Raw genomic sequence first — 14525 nt, forward strand, 5'->3', positions numbered from 1 at the left:
GGAGCCAGCCGGTCACTCTCAGCCATAGGCCCCCAAACACAAACCTCGGCCCGTTTCCCTGGCAAACAAAAGTAAGCTGCCCCGCTTCTGGATGGCAGATTGCAGGAGCCACATGGTACTATCAAACCAGGCCAACATGGCACTGGTGCCACCTTGGCTCTGGGAACCATCCTGTGTATCGTGGATTTTCAGGGGCCAGCCAGCCACTCTCAGCCATATGCCCCCAAAAACAAACCACGGACCTTTTCTCTGGCAAACAAAACTCAACTGCCCCTCTTCTGGATGGCAAATTTTAGGACGCACTTTGTACTACGAAAACCGCCCGACGTGGCACTGGTGCCACCTTGTGTCAGGGAACCATCCTGCATATCGAGCTTTTTAAGGAGCCAGCCGGCCAGGCCCAGCCATATACCCCCAAAAACAAACCACGGACCATTTCTCATGGAAACAAAAATCCGCTGCCCCGCGTCTGGATGGCAGATTGCAGGAGCCACTTGGGACTATCAAACCAGCCCGACTTGGCACTGGTGCCACCTTGGGTCTGGGAACCATCCTGCGTATGGTGGATTCTAAGGAGCCAGCCGGCCACTCCCAGCCACAGGCCCCCAACAAAAACCACGGCCCTTTTTTCTGGCAAACAAAACTTAGCTGCTTCACTTCTGGATGGCAGATTGCAGGAGCCACTTGGTGTAATCAAACCAGCCCGACTTGGCACTGGTGCCACCTTGGGTCTGGGAACCATCCTGCGTATCGTGGATTCTAAGGAGCCAGCCGGCCACTCCCAGCCACAGGCCCCCAAACAAAATCAACGGCGCTGTTCCCTGGAAAACAAAACACGCCTGCCAACTTTTTGATGGAGTTTGCAGGAGCCACTTGGTACTATCAAACCAGCCCGACTTGGCACTGGTGCCACCTTGGGTCTGGGAAACATCCTGCGTATCGTGGATTCTTAGGAGCCAGCCGGCCACTCCTAGCCACAGGCCCCCAAAGAAAAACCTAGGCCTATTTCTCTGGCAAACAAAAGTAAGCTGCCCCGCTTCTGGATGGCAGATTGCAGGAGCCACTTGGTACTATCAAACCAGCCCGACTTGGCACTGGTGCCACCTTGGGTCTGGGAACCATCCAGCCTATCGTGGATTTTAAGGAGCCAGCCGGCTACTCCCATCCACAGGCCCCCAACAAAAACCACGGCCCTTTTTTCTGGCAAACAAAACTTAGCTGCCTCACTTCTGGATGGCAGATTGCAGGAGCCACTTGGTGTAATCAAACCAGCCCGACTTGGCACTGGTGCCACCTTGGGTCTGGGAACCATCCTGCGTATCGTGGATTCTAAGGAGCCAGCCGGCCACTCCCAGCCACAGGTCCCCAAACAAAATCAACGGCGCTGTTCCCTGGAAAACAAAACACGTCTGCCAACATTTTGATGGAGTTTGCAGGAGCCACTTGGTACTATCAAACCAGCCCGACTTGGCACTGGTGCCACATTGTGTCTGGGAAACATCCTGCGTATCGTGGATTCTTAGGAGCCAGCCGGCCACTCCTAGCCATAGGCCCCCAGACAAAAACCTAGGCCTATTTCTCTGGCAAACAAAAGTAAGCTGCCCCGCTTCTGGATGGCAGATTGCAGGAGACACTTGGGACTATCAAACCAGCCCGACTTGGCACTGGTGCCACCTCTGATCTGGGAACCATGCTGTGTATCGTGGATATTCAGGGGCCACCCGGCCACTCTCAGCCATATGTCCCCAAACAGAAACCTCGGCCCGTTTCTCTGGCAAACAAAACTCAACTGCCCCTCTTCTGGATGGCAAATTGCAGGATGAACTTGATACTAAAACCGCAGGCCGACTTGGTAGTGGTGACACCTTGGGCCTGGGAACCATCATGCGTATCGAGCATTTTAAGGAGCCAGCCGGCCACTCCAAGCAATATGCCCCCAAAAACAATCCACGGAATTTTTCTCTGGCAAACAACAATCAGCTGCCCCGCTTCTGGATGGCAGATTGCAGGAGCCACTTTGCACCATCAAACCAGCCCGACTTGGCACTGGTGCCACCTTGCTTCTGGGAACCATGCTGCCTAGCGTGGATTTTCAGGAGCCAGCCGGCCACTCTCAGCCATAGGCCCCCATACGAAACCCACGGCCCGTTTCCGTGGCAAACAAAATTAAGCTGCCCCGCTTCTGGATGGCAGATTGCAGGACGCACTTGGTAGTATCAAACCAGCCCAACTTGGCACTGGTGCCACCTTGGGTCTGGGAACCATCCTGCGTATCGTGGGTTCAAAGGAGCGAGCCGGCCACTCCCAGCCACAGGCCCCCAAACACAAACAACGGCGCTTTTCCCTGGAAAACAAAACTCGCCTGCCAACTTTTTGATGGCAGATTGCAGGAGCCACTTGGTACTATCAAACCAGCCCAACTTGGCACTGGTGCCACCATGGGTCTGGTCACCATCCTGCCTATTGTAGCTTTCCAGGAGCCAGCCGGTCACTCCCAGCCATAGGTCCCAAGTCACAAACCTCGGCCCGTTTCCCTGGCAAACAAAAGTAAGCTGCCCCGCTTCTGGATGGCAGATTGCAGGAGCCACTTGGTACTATCAAACCAGCCCAACTTGGCACTGGTGCCACCTCTGGTCTGGGAACCATGCTGCGTAACACAGATTCTAAGGCGCCAGTCGGCCACTCCCAGCCACAAGCCCCCAAACACAAACATCTGCGCTATTCTCTGGCAAACAAAACTCCACTGCCCCTCTCCTGGATGGCAAATTGCAGGACGCACTTGGTACTATAAAAACAGCCCGACTTGGCACTGGTGCCACCTTGGGTCTGGGAACCATCCTGCGTATCGATCTTTTTAATGAGACAGCCGGCCACTCCCAGCCATATGCCCCCAAACACAACCCACGGCCCTTTTCTCTGGCAAACAAAACTCAACTGCACCGCTTCTGGATGGCAGATTGCAGGAGCCACTTGGTACTATCAAACCAGCCCGACTTGGCACTGGTGCCACCTTGGGTCTGGGAACCATCCTGCGTATTGTGGGTTGTCAGGAGCCAGCCGAACACTCTCGGCCACAGACCCCAATCAAAAACAACGGCCCGTTTCACAGGCAAACAAAACTCAGCTGCCCCGCTTCTGGATGGGAGATTGCAGGAGGCACTTGACACTGTGAAACCAGCCCCACTTGGCACTGGTGCCACCTTGGGTCTGGGAACCATGCTGCGTATCATGGATGTTCAAGAGCCAGCCGGCCACTCCCAGCCACAGGCCCCCAAACACAAACCACAGCCTTTTTCTCTGGCAAACAAAATTCAGCTGCCCCGCTTCTGGATGGCAGATTGCAGGAGCCACTTGGGACTATCACACCAGCACAACATGGCACTGCTGCCACCTTGGATCTGGGAACCATCCTTCCTATCGTGGATTTTCAGGGGCCAGCTGGTCACTCTCAGCCATAGGCCCCAAACACAAACCACGGCCCTTTTCTCTGGAAAACAAAACTCAACTGCCCCTCTTCTGGATGGCAGATTGCAGGAGCCACTGGGTACTATGAAACCAGCCCTACTTGGCACTGGTGCCACCTTGGGTCTGGGAACCATGCTGCGTATCATGGATTTTCAGGAGCCAGCCGGCCACTCCCAGCCACAGGCCCCGAAACACAAACAACAGCCTTTTTCTCTGGCAAACAAAATTCAGCTGCCCCGCTTCTGGATGGCAGATTGCAGGAACCACTTGGTACTAACAAACCAGCCCGACTTGGCACTGGTGCCACCTTGGGTCTGGGAACCATCCTGCGTATCGTGGATTCTAAGGAGCCAGCTGGCCACTCCCAGCCACAGGCCCCAAAACACACACAACGGTGCTTTTCCCTGGAAAACAAAACTCGCCTGCCAACTTTTTGATGGCAGATTGCAGGAGCCACTTGGTACTATCAAACCAGCTCAACTTGGCACTGGTGCCACCATCGGTCTGGTCACCATCCTGCCTATCGTAGCTTTTCAGGTGCCAGCCAGCCACCCCCAGCCAGAGGCCCCTAGACAAATATTTCGGCCCGTTTCCCTGGCAAACAAAAGTAAGCTTCCCCGCTTCTGGATGGCAGATTGCAGGAGCCACTTTGCACCATCAAACCAGCCCAACTTGGCACTGGTGCCACCTCTGGTATGGGAACCATCCTGCGTATCGTGGGTTCTAAGGAGCCAGCTCGCCACTCCCAGCCACAGGCCCCCAAACACAAACAACGGCGCTTTTCCCTGGAAAACAAAACTCGCCTGACAACTTTTTGATGGCAGATTGCCGGAGCCACTTGGTACTATCAAACCAGCCCAACTTGGCACTGGTGCCACCAGGGGTCTGGTCACCATCCTGCCTATCGTAGCTTTTCAGGAGCCAGCCGGTCACTCGCAGCCATAGGCCCCCAAACACAAACCTCGGCCCTTTTCCCTGGCAAACAAAAGTAAGCTGCCCCGCTTCTGCATGGCAGATTGCAGGAGCTATTTAGTACTATCAAACCAGCCCGACTTGGCACTGGTGACACCTCTGGTCTGGGAACCATCCTGCCTATCGTGGATTTTCAGGGGCCAGCCGGCCACTCTCAGCCATATGCCCCCAAAAACAAACCACGGCCCTTTTCTCTGGCAAACAAAACTCAACTGCCCCTCTTCTGGATGGCAAATTTTAGGACGCACTTTGTACTACGAAAACCGCCCGACGTGGCACTGGTGCCACCTTGTGTCAGGGAACCATCCTGCATATCGAGCTTTTTAAGGAGCCAGCCGGCCACGCCCAGCCATATACCCCCAAAAACAAACCACGGATCATTTCTCATGGAAACAAAAATCCGCTGCCCCGCGTCTGGATGGCAGATTGCAGGAGCCACTTTGCACCATCAAACCAGCCCGACTTGGCACTGGTGCCACCTTGGGTCTGGGAACAATCCTGCATATCGTGGATTCTAAGGAGCCAGCCGGCCACTCCCAGCCACAGGCCCCCAAACACAAACAACGGCGCTTTTCCCTGGAAAACAAAACTCGCCTGCCAGCTTTTTGATGGCAGATTGCAGGAGCCACTTGGTACTATCAAATCATCCCAACTTGGCACTGGTGCCACTATGGGTCTGGGAACCATCCTGCCTATTGTAGCATTTCAGGAGCCAGCCGGTCACTCTCAGCCATAGGCCCCCAGACAAAAACCTCGGCCCGTTTCCCTGGCAAACAAAATTAAGCTGCCCCGATTCTGGATGGCAGATTGCAGGAGCCACTTGGTAGTGTCAAACCAGCCCGACTTGGCACTGGTGCCACCTTGGGTCTGGGAACCATCCTGCGTATCGTGGATTCTAAGCAGCCACCCGGCCACTGTGAGCCACAGGCGCCCAAACACAAACAACGGCGCTGTTCCCTGGAAAACAAAACTCGCCTGCCAACATTTTGATGGCAGATTGCAGGAGCCACTTGGTGCTATCAAACCAGCCCAACTTGGCACTGGTGCCACCATGGGTCTGGTGACCATCCTGCCTATCGTAGCTTTTCAGGAGCCAGCCGGTCACTCCCAGCCATAGACCCCCAGACACAAACCTCGGCCCGTTTCCCTGGAAAACAAAAGTAAGCTGCCCCGATTCTGGATGGCAGATTGCAGGAGCCACTTGGTACTATCAAATCAGCCCAACTTGGCACTGGTGCCACCATGGGTCTGGTAAACATCCTGCCTATCGTAGCTTTTCAGGAGCCAGACGGTCACTCCCTGCCATAGGCCCCCAGACACAAACCTCGGCCCGTTTCCCTGGCAAACAAAAGTAAACTGCCCCGCTTTTGGATGGCAGATTGCAGGATGCATTTGGTACTATCAAACCTGCCCGACTTGGCCCTCGTGCCACCTTGGCTCTGGGAACCATGCTGCGTAACGTAGATTCTACGAGGACAGGCGGCCACTCCCAGCCACAGGCCCCCAAACACAAACAACGGCGCTTTTCCCTGGAAAACAAAACTCGCCTGCCAACTTTTTGATGGCAGATTGCAGGAGCCACTTGGTACTATCAAACCAGCCCAACTTGGTACTGGTTCCATTTTGGGTCTGGTCACCATCCTGCCTATCGTAGCTTTTCAGGAGCCAGCCGGTCACTCGCAGCCATAGGCCCCCAGACACAAACCTCGGCCCGTTTCCCTGGCAAACAAAAGTAAGCTGCCCCGCTTCTGGATGGCAGATTGCAGGAGCCACATGGTACTATCAAACCAGGCCAACATGGCACTGGTGCCACCTTGGCTCTGGGAACCATCCTGCCTATCGTGGATTTTCAGGGGCCAGCCGGCCACTCTCAGCCATATGCCCCCAAACACATACCACGGCCCTTTGCTCTGGCAAACAAAACTCAACTGCCCCTCTTCTGGATGGCAAATTGCAGGACGCACTTGGTACTACGAAAACAGCCCGACTTGGCAGTGATGCCACATTGGGTCAGGGAACAATCCTGCGTATCGATCTTTTTAAGGAGCCAGCCGGCCACGTCCAGCCATATACCCCCAAAAAAAAACCACGGAACTTTTCTCCAGCAAACAAAAATCCGCTGCCGCGCGTCTGAATGGCAGATTTCAGGAGCTATTTAGTATTATCAAACCAGCCCGACTTGGCACTGGTGCCACCATGAGTCTGGTAACCATCCTGCCTTTCGTAGCTTTTCAGTAGCCAGCCGGTCACTCCCAGCCATAGGCCCCCAGACAAATACCTCGGCCCGTTTACCTGGGAAACAAAAGTAAGCTGTCCCGCTTCTGGATGGCAGATTGCAGGAGCCACTTGGTATTATCAAACCAGCCCAACTTGGCACTGGTGCCACTTTGGCTCTGGGAACCATCCTGCGTATCCTGGGTTCAAAGGAGGCAGCCGGCCACTCCCAGCCACAGGCCTCTAAACAAGAACAACGGCGCTTTTCCCTGGAAAACAAAACTCGCCTGACAACTTTTTGATGGCAGATTGCAGGAGCCACTTGGTACTATCAAACCAGCCCAACTTGGCACTGGTGCCACCATGGGTCTGGTCACCATCCTGCCTATCGTAGCTTTTCAGGAGCCAGCCGCTCACTCCCAGCCATAGGCCCCCAGACAAATATCTCGGCCCGTTTCCCTGGCAAACAAAAGTAAGCAGCCCCGCTTCAGGATGGGAGATTGCAGGAGCCACATGGTACTATCAAACCAGGCCAACATGGCACTGGTGCCACCTTGGTTCTGGGAACCATCCTGCCTATCGTGGATTTTCAGGGGCCAGCCGGCCACTCTCAACCATATGCCCCCAAAAATACACCACGGCCCTTTTCTCTGGCAAACAAAACTCAACTGCCCCTCTTCTGGATGGCAAATTGCAGGACGCACTTGGTACTACGAAAACAGCCCGACTTGGCACTGATGCCACCTTGGGTCAGGGAACAATCCTGCGTATCGAGCTTTTTAAGGAGCCAGCCGGCCACGTCCAGCCATATACCCCCAAAAAAAAACCACGGAACTTTTCTCCAGCAAACAAAAATCCGCTGCCCCGCGTCTGGATGGCAGATTGCAGGAGCTATTTAGTATTATCAAACCAGCCCGACTTGGCACTGGTGCCACCATGAGTCTGGTAGCCATCCTGCCTATCGTAGCTTTTCAGTAGCCAGCCAGTCACTCCCAGCCATAGGCCCCCAGACAAATACCTCGGCCCGTTTCCCTGGCAAACAAAAGTAAGCTGTCCCGCTTCTGGATGGCAGATTGCAGGAGCCACTTGGTACTATCAAACTAGCCCAACTTGGCACTGGTGCCACCTCTGGTCTGGGAACCATCCTGCGTATCGTGGATTCTAAGGAGCCAGCTGGCCACTCCCAGCCACAGGCCCCCAAACAAAAACAACGGCGCTTTTCCCTGGAAAACAAAACTCACCTGCCAACTTTTTGATGGCAGATTGCAGGAGCCACTTGGTACTATCAAACCAGCCCAACTTGGCACTGGTGCCACCATGGGTCTGGTCACCATCCTGCCTATCGTAGCTTTTCAGGAGCCAGCCAGTCACTCCCAGCCATAGGCCCCCAGACACAAAGCTCTGCCCGTTTCCCTGGCAAACAAAAGTAAGCTACCCCGCTTCTGGATGGCAGATTGCAGGAGTCACTTTGCACCATCAAACCAGCCCGACTTGGCACTGGTGCCACCTCTGGACTGGGACCCATCCTGCGTATCGTGGATTCTAAGGAGACAGCTGGCCACTCCCAGCCACAGGCCCCCAAACACAAACAACGGCGATTTTCCCTGGAGTACAAAACTCGCTTGCCAACTTTTTGATGGCAGATTGCAGGAGCCACTTGGTACTATCAAACCACCCCAACTTGGCAACAAGTGGTTCCTGCAATCTGCCATCCAGAAGCGGGGCAGCTTACTTTTCTTTGCCAGGGAAACGGACCGTTGTTTGTGTTTGGAGGCGTATGGCTGGGAGTGGCCGACTGGCTCCTTAAAATCCACGATACGCAGGATGGTTCCCAGACCAGAGGTGGCACCAGTGCCAAGTCGGGCTGGTTTGATAGTACCAAGGGGCTCCTGCAATCTGCCATCCAGAAGCGGGGGTGCTTACTTTTGTTTGCCAGGGAAACGGGTTGAGCTTTGTTTCTCGGGGCCTATGGCAGGGAGCGACCGGCTTGCTCCTGAAAAGCTACGATAGGCAGGATGGTGACCAGACCCATGGTGGCACCAGTGCCAAGTTGGGCTGGTTTGATAGTACCAAGTGGCTCCTGCAATCTGCCATCAAAAAGTTGGCAGGCGAGTTTTGTTTTCCAGGGAAAAGCGCCATTGTTTGTGTTTGGGGGCCTGTGGTTGGGAGTGCCCGGCTGGCTCCTTGGAAACCACGATACGCAGCATGGTTACCAGACAAGAGGTGCCACCAGTGCCAAGTTGTGCTGGTTTGATACTACCAAGTGGTTCCTGCAATCTGCCATCCAGAAGCGGGGCAGCTTACTTTTGTTTGCCACGGAAACGGGCCGTTGTTTGTGTTTGGGGGCCTGTGGCTGGGAGTGGCCGACTGGCTCCTTAGAATCCACGATACGCAGGATGGGTCCCAGACCAGAGGTGGCACCAGTGCCAAGTCGGGCTGGTTTGATAGTACCAAGTGGCTCCTGCAATCTGCCATCCAGAAGCGGGGCAGCTTACTTTTGTTTGCCAGGGAAACGGGCCGAGGTTTGTGACTGGGGACCTATGGCTGGGAGTGACCGGCTGGCTCCCTAAAAGTTACGATAGGCAGGATGGTGACCAGACCCATGGTGGCACCAGTGCCAAGTTGGGCTGGTTTGATAGTACCAAGTGGCTCCTGTAATCTGCCATCAAATAGTTGGTAGGCGAGTTTTGTTTTCCAGGGAAATGCGCCGTTGTTTTTGTTTGGGGGCCTGTGGTAGGGAGTGGACGGCTGGCTAATTAGAATCCACGATACGCAGGATGGTTCCCAGACCAGAGGTGGCACCAGTGCCAAGACGGGCTAGTTTGATGGTGCAAAATGGCTCCTGCAATCTGCCATCCAGAAGCGGGGTAGCTTACTTTTGTTTGCCAGGGAAACGGGCCGAGCTTTTTGTCTGGGGGCCTATGGCTGGGAGTGACCGGCTGGCTCCTGAAAAGCTACGATAGGCAGGATGGTGACCAGACCCATGGTGGCACCAGTGCCAAGTTGGGCTGATTTGATAGTACCAAGTGGCTCCTGCAATCTGCCATCAAAAAGTTGGCAGGAGAGTTTTGTTTTCCAGGGAAAAGCGCCGTTGTTTGTGTTTGGGGGCCTGTGGCTGGGAGTGGCCGGCTGGCTCCTTAGAATCCACGATACGCAGCATGGTATCCAGACCCAAGGTGGCACCAGTGCCAAGTATTGCTGGTTTGATAGTACCAAGTGGTTCCTGCAATCTGCCATCCAGAAGCAGGGCAGCTTACTTTTGTTTGCCAGGGAAACGGGCCGAGGTTTTTGTCTGGGGGCCTATGGCTGGGAGTGACCGGCTGGCTCCTGAAAAGCTACGATAGGCAGGATGGTGACCAGACCCATGGTGGCACCAGTCCCAAGTTGGGCTGATTTGATAGTACCAAGTGGCTCCTACAATCTGCCGTCAAAATTTGGCAGGCGAGTTTTGTTTTCCAGGGAAAAGCGCCGTTGTTTGTGTTTGGGGGCCTGTGGCTGGCAGTGGCCGGCTGGCTCCTTAGAATCCACGATACGCAGGATGGTTCCCAGACCCAAGGTGGCACCAGTGCCAAGTCGGGCTAGTATGATGGTGCAAAGTGGCTCCTGCAATCTGCCATCCAGAAGCGGGGCAGCTTACTTTTGTTTGCCAGGGAAACGGGCCGAGCTTTTTGTCGGGGGGCCTATGGCTGGGAGTGAGCGGTTGGCTCCTGAAAAGCTACGATAGGCAGGATGGTGAGCAGACCCATGGTGGCACAAGTGCCAAGTTGGGCTGGTTTGATAGCACCAAGTGGCTCCTGCAATCTGCCATCAAAATGTTGGCAGGCGAGTTTTGTTTTCCAGGGAAAAGCGCCGTTGTTTGTGTTTGGGTGCCTATGGCTGGGAGTGGCCGGCTGGCTCCTTAGAATCCACGATACGCAGGATGGTTCCCAGACCCAAGGTGGCACCAGTGCCAAGTTGGGCTGGTTTGATAGGACCAAGTGCTTCCTACAATCTGCCATCCAGAAGCGGGGCAGCTTACTTTTGTTTGCCAGGGAAACGGGTCGAGCTTTGTGTCTGGGGGCCTATGGCTGGGAGTGACCGGCGAGGTCCTGAAAAGCTAAGATAGGCAGGATGGTGACCAGACCCATGGTGGCACCAGTGCCAAGTTGGGCTGGTTTGATAGTACCAAGTGGCTCCTGCAATCTGCCATCAAAAAGTTGGCAGGCGAGTTTTGTTTTCCAGGGAAAAGTGCCGTTGTTTGTGTTTGGGGGCCTGTGGCTGGGAGTGGCCGGCTGGCTCCTTATAATCCACGATACGCAGCATGGTTCCCAGACCCAAGGTGGCACCAGTGCCAAGTTGGGCTGGTTTGATAGTACCAAGTGGCTCCTGCAATCTGCCATCAAAAAGTTGGCAGACGAGTTTTGTTTTCCAGGGAAAAGCGCCGTTGTTTTTGTTTGGGGGCCTGTGGCTGGGAGTGGACGGATGGCTAATTAGAATCCACGATACGCAGGATGGTTCCCAGACCAGAGGTGGCACCAGTGCCAAGTCGGGCTGTTTTGATAGTACCAAGTGGTTCCTGCAATCTGCCATCCAGAAGCGGGATAACTTACTTTTGTTTGTCAGGGAAACGGGCCGAGCTTTGTGTCTGGGGGCCTATGGCTGGGAGTGACCGGCTGGCTCCTGAAAAGCTACGATAGGCAGGATGGTGACCAGACCCATGGTGGCACCAGTGCCAAGTTGGTCTGATTTGATAAAACCAAGTGGCTCCTGCAATCTCCCATCAAAAAGTTGGCAGGAGAGTTTTGTTTTCCAGGGAAAAGCGCCGTTGTTTGTGTTTGGGGGCCTGTGGCTGGGAGTGGCCGGCTGGCTCCTTAGAATCCACGATACGCAGGATGGTTCCCAGACCTGAGGTGGCACCAGTGCCAAGTCGGGCTAGTTTGATGGTGCAAAGTGGCTCCTGCAATATGCCATCCAGAAACGGGGCAGCTTACTTTTGTTTGCAGGGAAATGGGCCGAGGTTTTTGTCTGGGGACCTATGGCTGGGAGTGACCGTCTGGCTCCTGAAAAGCTACGATAGGCAGGATGGTGACCAGACCCATGATGGCACCAGTGCCAAGTTGAGCTGGTTTGATAGTACCAAGTGGCTCCTGCAATCTGCCATCAAAAAGTTGGCAGGCGAGTTTTGCTTTCCAGGGAAAAGCGCCGTTGTTTGTGTTTGGGGGCCTGTGGCTGGGAGTGGCCGGCTGGCTCCTTAGAATCCACGATACGCAGCATGGTTCCCAGACCAGAGGTGGCACCAGTGCCAAGTCGGGCTGGTTTGATAGTACCAAGTGCGTCCTACAATCTGCCATCCAGAAGCGGGGCAGCTTACTTTTGTTTGCCAGGGAAACGGGCCGAGGTTTGTGTCTGGGGGCCTATGGCAGGGAGTGACCGGCTGGCTCCTGAAAAGCTACGATAGGCAGGATGTTTACCAGACCCATGGTGGCACCAGTGCCAAGTTGGGCTGATTTGATAGTAGCAAGTGGCTCCTGCAATCTGCCATCAAAAAGTCGGCAGGCGGGTTTAGTTTTCCAGGGAAAAGCGCTGTGGTTTGTGTTTGGGGGCCTGTGGCTGGGAGTGACCTGCTGGCTCCTTAGAATCCACGATACGCAGGATGGTTCCCAGACCCAAGGTGGCACCAGTGCCAAGTTGGACTGGTTTGATAGGACCAAGTGGCTCCTGCAATCTGCCATCCAGAAGCGGGGCAGCTTACTTTTGTTTGCCAGGGAAACGGGCCGAGCTTTGTGTCTGCGGGCCTATGTCTGGGAGTGACCTGCTAGGTCCTGAAAAGCTACGATAGGCAGGATGGTGACCAGACCCATGGTGGCACCAGTGCCAAGTTGAGCTGGTTTGATAGTACCAAGTGGCTCCTGCAATCTGCCATCAAAATGTTGGCAGGCGAGTTTTGTTTTCCAGGGAAAAGCGCCGTTGTTTGTGTTTGGGGGCCTTTGGGTGGGAGTGGCCGGCTGGCTCCTTAGAATCCCCGATACGCAGCATGGTTCCCAGACCAGAGGTGGCACCAGTGCCAAGTCGGGCTGGTTTTATAATACCAAGTGGTTCCTGCAATCTGCCATGCAGAAGCGGGGCAGCTTACTTTTGTTTGCCAGGGAAACGGGCCGAGGTTTTTGTCTGGGGGCCAATGGCTGGCAGTGACCGGCTGGCTCCTGAAAAGCTACGATAGGCAGGATGGTGACCAGACCCATGGTGGCACCAGTGCCAAGTTGGGCTGATTTGATAGTAGCAAGTGGCTCCTGCAATCTGCCATCAAAAAGTTGGCAGGCGAGTTTTGTTTTCCAGGGAAAAGCGCCGTTGTTTGTGTTTGGGGGCCTGTGGCTGGGAGTGGCCGGCTGGCTCCTTAGAATCCACGATACGCAGCATGGTTCCCAGACCAGAGGTGGCACCAGTTCCAAGTCGGGCTACTTTGATGGTGAAAAGTGGTTCCTGCAATCTGCCATCAAGAAGCGGGGCAGCTTACTTTGGTTTGCCAGGGAAACGGGCCGAGCTTTGTGTCTGGGCGCCTATGGCTGGGAGTGACCGGCTGGCTCCTGAAAAGCTACGATAGGCAGGATGGTTCCCAGACCTGAGGTGGCACCAGTGCCAAGTTGGGCTGATTTGATAGTACCAAGTGGCTCCTGCAATCTGCCATCAAATAGTTGGCCGGGGAATTATGTTTTCCAGGGAAAAGCGCCGTTGTTTCTGTTTGGGGGCCTGTGGCAGGGAGTGGCCGGCTGGCTCCTTATAATCCACGATACGCAGCATGGTTCCCAGACCCAAGGTGGCAACAGTGCCAAGCTGGGCTGGTTTGATAGTACCAAGTGGCTCCGGCAATCTGCCATCAAAAAGTTGGCAGACGAGTTTTTTTTCCAGGGTAAAGCGCCGTTGTTTGCGTTTGGGGGCCTGTGGCTGGGAGTGGACGGATGGCTAATTAGAATCCACGATACGCAGGATGGTTCCCAGACCAGAGGTGGCACCAGTGCCAAGTTGGGCTGATTTGATAGTACCAAGTGGCTCCTGGAATCTGCCATCCAGAAGCGGGACAGCTTACTTTTGTTTGTCAGGGAAACGGGCCGAGCTTTGTGTCTGGGGGCCTATGGCTGGGAGTGACCGGCTGGCTCCTGAAAAGCTAAGATAGGCAGGATGGTGACCAGACCCATGGTGGCACCAGTGCCAAGTTGGGCTGGTTTGATAGTACCAAGTGGCTCCTGCAATCTGCCATCAAAAAGTTGGCAGGCGAGTTTTGTTTTCCAGGGAAAAGCGCCGTTGTTTTTGTTTGGGGGCCTGTGGCTGGGAGTGGACGGATGGCTCCTTGGAATCCACGATACGCAGCATGGTTCCCAGACCAGAGGTGGCACCAGTGCCAAGTTGGGCTGGTTTGATGGTGCAAAGTGGCTCCTGCAATCTGCCATCCAGTAGCGGGATAACTTACTTTTGTTTGCCAGGGAAACGGGCCAAGGTTTTTGTCTGGGGGCCTATGGCTGGGAGTGACCGGCTGGCTCCTGAAATGCTACGATAGGCAGGATGGTGACCAGACCCATGGTGGCACCAGTGTCAAGTTGGGCTGGTTTGATAGTACCAAGTGGCTCCGGCAATCTGCCATCAAAAAGTTGGCAGGCGAGTTTTGTTTTCCAGGGAAAAGCGCCGTTGTTTTTGTTTGGGGGCCTGTGGCTGGGAGTGGACGGAGGGCTAATTAGAATCCACGATACGCAGGATGGTTCCCAGACCCAAGGTGGCACCAGTGCCAAGTTGGGCTGGTTTGATAGTACCAAGTGCGTCCTGCAATCTGCCATCCAGAAGCGGGGTAGCTTACTTTTGTTTGCCAGGGAAACGGGCCGAGATTTGTGTCTGGGGGCCTATGG

This window comes from Melospiza melodia, chromosome 5, assembly GCF_035770615.1.
Source record: "Melospiza melodia melodia isolate bMelMel2 chromosome 5, bMelMel2.pri, whole genome shotgun sequence".
Lineage (NCBI taxonomy): Eukaryota > Metazoa > Chordata > Aves > Passeriformes > Passerellidae > Melospiza > Melospiza melodia.